This window comes from Sminthopsis crassicaudata, chromosome 2 (genome assembly GCF_048593235.1).
Source record: "Sminthopsis crassicaudata isolate SCR6 chromosome 2, ASM4859323v1, whole genome shotgun sequence".
Classification (NCBI taxonomy): domain Eukaryota; kingdom Metazoa; phylum Chordata; class Mammalia; order Dasyuromorphia; family Dasyuridae; genus Sminthopsis; species Sminthopsis crassicaudata.
This window is the reverse complement of record NC_133618.1, coordinates 480,944,700-480,950,222: the sequence shown is the minus strand read 5'-3', so window position 1 is coordinate 480,950,222 and position 5,523 is coordinate 480,944,700.

Sequence of the window (5,523 nt, the reverse complement as noted above, 5' to 3'; positions counted from 1 at the left end):
AAGAGACAGCCGAAGTGGTCACTGAATTCCTTATACAAGAATTTGCAATTATGGGTGTGCCACAAGCAATAAAAACAGACAATGGACCTTCATATACTTCTAAACATTTTGCACACTTTTGTGCACAGTATAAGATTTTACACACTACTGGCATACCCTTTAATCCTCAAGGATAGGCAATAGTAGAGAGGAGAAACAGAGACATTAAGACGCTCCTCCAAAAACAAAAGAAAGGTGAAGCCACAGGTAGCCCTAGAGAACTTCTAAATCTAGCTCTTTATATTATTAACTTCTTGATCTATGACAAAGATGCACTGGCTCTGGCAGACAGGTTTTATAACCCACCAGAAGAGCAGTGTCCAGTGTGAGTAGCTCCACTGTCTTTAGATAATCGCCAGGTGATGTGGAGAGACTCAGAAAGTGGTGAATGGAAGGGACCAGATAGGTTAACTGCTTGGGGGAGAGGGTTTGCTTGTATCTCTACAGATGGAGAAGGGATCAGATGGGTGCTAATGAGCCATATTCACCTTGTCCATTGGAAAGAGATGGAGCAGACCCTTGAAACGAAGGAGAAGATCCAGGAAACATTAGGTAGTTTTGTTGGTGACTGCCCACCACTGAAAGAGTCTGGCAGTTATGGCATTTGACTCATGGACATAAAAAATTGTTGGACTTCAAAACCCTCAGGAATCATTGGATTCTCTGAGACATCATAAGACTGTTGTAGGACTTGAAAGCCTTCAGGAATCATGAGATTTTCTGTGAAATAATAAGACTGTTACAGGACTTCAAAAACTTGCAGGAATCATTGGATTCCCTGACACGTGAAGCAAAGGACAATAGATTGGTTTTGGACTATCTCTTGGCTGCTGAATGGCGTATGTGTGACTGATGTTTACATACCCTCCTTCTAGGCCTTCTGGAAATCTTTTAAAAGATCATGTTGATTTATATTGTTTGTTATATCACTATTTGCATGTACAATTTATGTTTGTTACACCTCATCAAGCCTGCACTGATTGTGGGGAGAGTCATCACTAATAGCCTGTGTGTTATTGCTTTGTGCTTGTGTAATACCTCCCATGCTGATGGGTTTGTGCATACCTGTTTCTAATAAGTCTCTTCAGCCCAGAAACTGCTAGCAATCCTCATTTCCCTTTTCATCTCCCTTCCTGAGATGTCAGGGAGGGCGTAACCACCTGTGTTCTAAAACAAAAGAGAAAGGGAGATGTAAAGGGCTGAAAATTTGAGTTGCACTGAGTCCAACCAAGCATTGAAACTAATTACCAATTGGACAATAATTAACATATACTCGGAGGATAACCCTGCCCAATTATTCTGTGCTGGCTTGATCTGTGGATGTAAATAGAGAAGTGTGAGAGTTGAGAGGGTGGAGAGATCATTCTTTAGCAGTGGAGAGAGAAAAAGGAGGTGTGGAGATTCCTATATCTAATCCCCTGACTGTGACCCCAACAGACCAAGAATAAAGACTTTTGCTTATACTGACTCCAGCTAATTCTAAGCTATCCAGGGTACTAATGAAGTCAGTAAGTGATTTGCCTAAGATCAGAATGTCATAAATGACAGAGCCAAGATTTGAATCCAGTCCTTTACTCTAAATACAGCATATCTCCCACTCCCTTTTAGAACAAATCCAAAGAAACTGCTTTATGTTACAGTAGTGACAAAATGAAAAAATCAGAATTTGCATTTTTTTTCTTAGTTCCAACTTTTAGCTCAATGTTACTCGGAGTTTTAAAAGTTGATAGAAGGCTGAGTGTGCTCTGGGGCAGCTCATCAAGTATAAAAAATAAAAAAACAGCTCTGTGGATGACTTCCGGCCAAGATGGCGGCATGGAGGCAGACAGCTGCTTGAACTCTGCATTTTCTCTCAGAACTTACTTCATGACAAGCCTCAGAGTTTGCTTGACCAGAAAAGAAACCCACAAATAATGACCAAGAGACGACATCCTTGAAATTCGCCAGAAAAGGTCTGTGTTTGTTCGGGGGAGGGTCAAACATACTGGGCGCAGATTGAGGGCAGGCAGCCAGAGCAAGACAGACAGCTCACACAGCTCAGACCGGAGGGGGAGGGGTATGATCTCTGCTGTTTCTGCAAAAAGACTTTTACCCCAGTGTGGATACTCAGTCTTGGCAGCAAGCCAGGAGCAGCAGAGAGGGTGTAAACACCGGAGGTGAGGATTAAAACCCTGGAAAGCTAGTATCTCTTGGAACTGGCCATCCCCAACCCCACCTGGAGTGACTCAACGCATTCTCAGAGCCTCAGAGCTCAGACGCAGCTCAGCCATTGCTGTTCTGTTAGTGGCTCTCTGCTGCCCTACCCCCAGTCTGTAGAGGAAGCCCATTAACACCATCCAGCCCCATCCCCCCCAAAACAGACCAATTGTTTCTCTTGTCAATTTGTTTTCTTCCATTCCGCTCTTGACAAAATGAACAAAAAATTCAAAAGGGCTCTAACCATTGACAGCTTCTGTATGGAGAGAGAGCAAATACTGAGGAGACTAAAAACAGACTGTCCCCAGAAGAATCCCCTAAGGGGGATATGATCTGCTCCTCAATACAAAAGAACCTCATAGAGGAAATTAAAAAGGCTCTCACAAGAGAGCTAGAAGAGAAACGGAAAAGGAAAGGGAAGCTTGGAAAGAGAACCTGGAGAAGTCATCCAGAGTGGATAAAGAGATCAAATCATTGAGAAACAAAATTAGTGAATTAGAAAAGGCAAACAACTCCAAGGAAAACAGGATTAGTGAGCTGGAAAAGGTAAACAATTCCAAGGAAAACAGGATTAGTGAGCTGGATAAAGAAATCAGCTCTCTAAAAAATAAAATGGATAAAATGGAAAAAAATTCCATAGAAGATAAAAATATAATTGGACAATTACAAAAAGATATAAAAAAAAGTGAGTGAAGAAAATACATCATTGAAAATTAGACTCAAACAAGTAGAAACGAATGACTCAAGGAGAAACCAAGAGGTAGTCAAGCAAAACCAGAGAAATGAAACAATTGAAAAGATTATCAAGTACCTTATTAGAAAGACAACAGACCTGGAAAACAGATCCAGGAGAGACAATTTGAGAATAATCGGACTCCCTGAAAAATGTGAGGAAAAAAAAAGCTTGGACACTATTTTCGAGGAAATTATCAAAGAGAACTGCCCAGACGTTTTGGAAACAGAGGGTAAAATAGACATTGAAAAAATTCATCGATCACCTACTGAAAGGGACCCTAAAATCAAAACGCCAAGAAATATAGTGGCCAAGTTCAAGAACCATCAGACAAAGGAAAACATATTGGAAGATGCTAGAAAAAAGCAATTCAGATATGGAGGAGCCACAATAAGGATAACCCAGGATCTAGCAGCGTCCACATTAAAAGAACGAAAGGCCTGGAACATGATATTCCAAAAGGCTAAGGAACTTGGTATGCAGCCAAGAATAACTTACCCAGCAAGAATGAGCATCGTTTTCCAGGGAAGAAGATGGACATTTAACAAAATAAATGAATTCCATCTATTTTTGATGAAAAAACCAGACCTACATAAAATGTTTGATCTTCAAATATAGAACTAAAGAGATTTCTAAAAAGGTAAAAAGAAATCTTGAGAACTATACTTCTGACATAAAAATGTGTAAAGAACATATATATAATTTGTCCTAGAAACTAGAGGTGGAAAGGAAATTATATTATAAAAAAGTGTAAAGTGGTGGTACTATATCTCATGAAGAGGCAAAGGTAACCTATTATATCTGAGAGAAAGAAAGGAGGGAGATGAATGTAGTGTGTATCAATAGACATATTCGATTTATGGTGAAACTTCTTCCACTTCATTGAAAAGTGACAAGGAAAGAGTAAGCTAAGGGGAAGGGAATACAGAAATTGTGAGGAAAAGGGGTAAAATAAGGGGAGGAACTTTAAGGTGGGGGAGGGATACTAAAAAGGGAGGGCTGTGAAAAGCAAGTGGTGTTCATAAGTTTAATACTGGGTAGGGGGATAAGAGGGAAGGAAAGGGGAAAAGCATAAGCAGGAGTTAATAGGATGGCAAGCAATATAGAATTAGTCATTTTAACCATAAATGTGAATGGGGCAAACTGTCTCATAAAGAGGAAGCGGTTAGCAGACTGGATTAAAAGTCAGAATCCTACTATATGTTGTTTACAGAAACACACCTGAAACAGGGTGATACATTCAAACTAAAAGTAAAAGGGTGGAGCAGAATCTACTATGCTTCTGATGAAGGCAAAAAAGCAGGGGTAGCCATCCTCATCTCAGATCAAGCAAAAACAAAAATTGATCTAATTAAAAGAGATAAGGAAGGGCATTTTATATATATATATATATGTATATATGGAAGGGTAGCATCAATAATGAAGCAGTATCAATATTAAACATATATGCACCAAGTGGTGCAGCATCTAAATTCTTAAAAGAGAAATTAAGAGAGCTGCAAGAAGAAATAGACAGCAAAACTATAATAGTGGGAGATCTCAACCTTGCACTCTCAGAATTAGATAAATCAAACCACAAAATAAATAAGAAAGAAGTCAAAGAAGTAAATAGAATACTGGAAAAGTTTGATATGATAGATCTTTGGCGAAAGCTAAATGGAGACAGAAAGGAGTATACTTTCTTCTCAGCAGTTCATGGAACCTACACAAAAATTGATCATATACTAGGGCATAAAAACCTCAAAATCAAATGCAGTAAGGCAGAAATAGTAAATGCAGACCACAATGCAATCACAATTACATTTAACAAAAAGCCAGGGGAAGATAGACCAAAAAACAATTGGAAACTAAATAATCTTATACTAAAGAATGATTGGGTAAAACAGCAAATCATAGACATAATTAATAACTTCACCCAAGAAAATGACAATAATGAGACATCATACCAAAATGTGTGGGATACAGCCAAAGCAGTAATAAGGGGAAGTTTTATATCTCTACAGGCCTACTTGCATAAAATAAAGAGAGGGCCAACGAATTGGGCTTACAACTAAAATTACTAGAAAAGGAACAAATTAAAAACCCCCAGACAAACACAAAACTTGAAATTTAAAAAAATAAAAGGTGAGATTAATAAAATTGAAAGTAAAAAAACTATTGAATTAATTAATAAAACTAAGAGTTGGTTCTATGAAAAAACCAACAAAATAGACAAACCCTTAGTAAACCTGATTAAAAAAAGGAAAGAGAAAAAGCAAATTGTTAGTCTTGTAAATGAAAAGGGAGAACTCACCACTAATGAAGAGGAAATTAGAACAATAGTTAGGAACTACTTTGCTCAACTTTATGCCGATAAATTTGATAACTTAAATGAAATGGAAGAATACCTTCAAAAATATAGCTTGCCCAGATTAACAGAGGAAGAAGTAAGTAGCCTAATAGTCCCATCTCAGAAAAAGAAATAGAACAAGCTATTAACCAACTTCCTAAGAAAAAATCCCCAGGACCAGATGGATTCACATGTGAATTCTACCAAACATTTAAAGAACAACTAA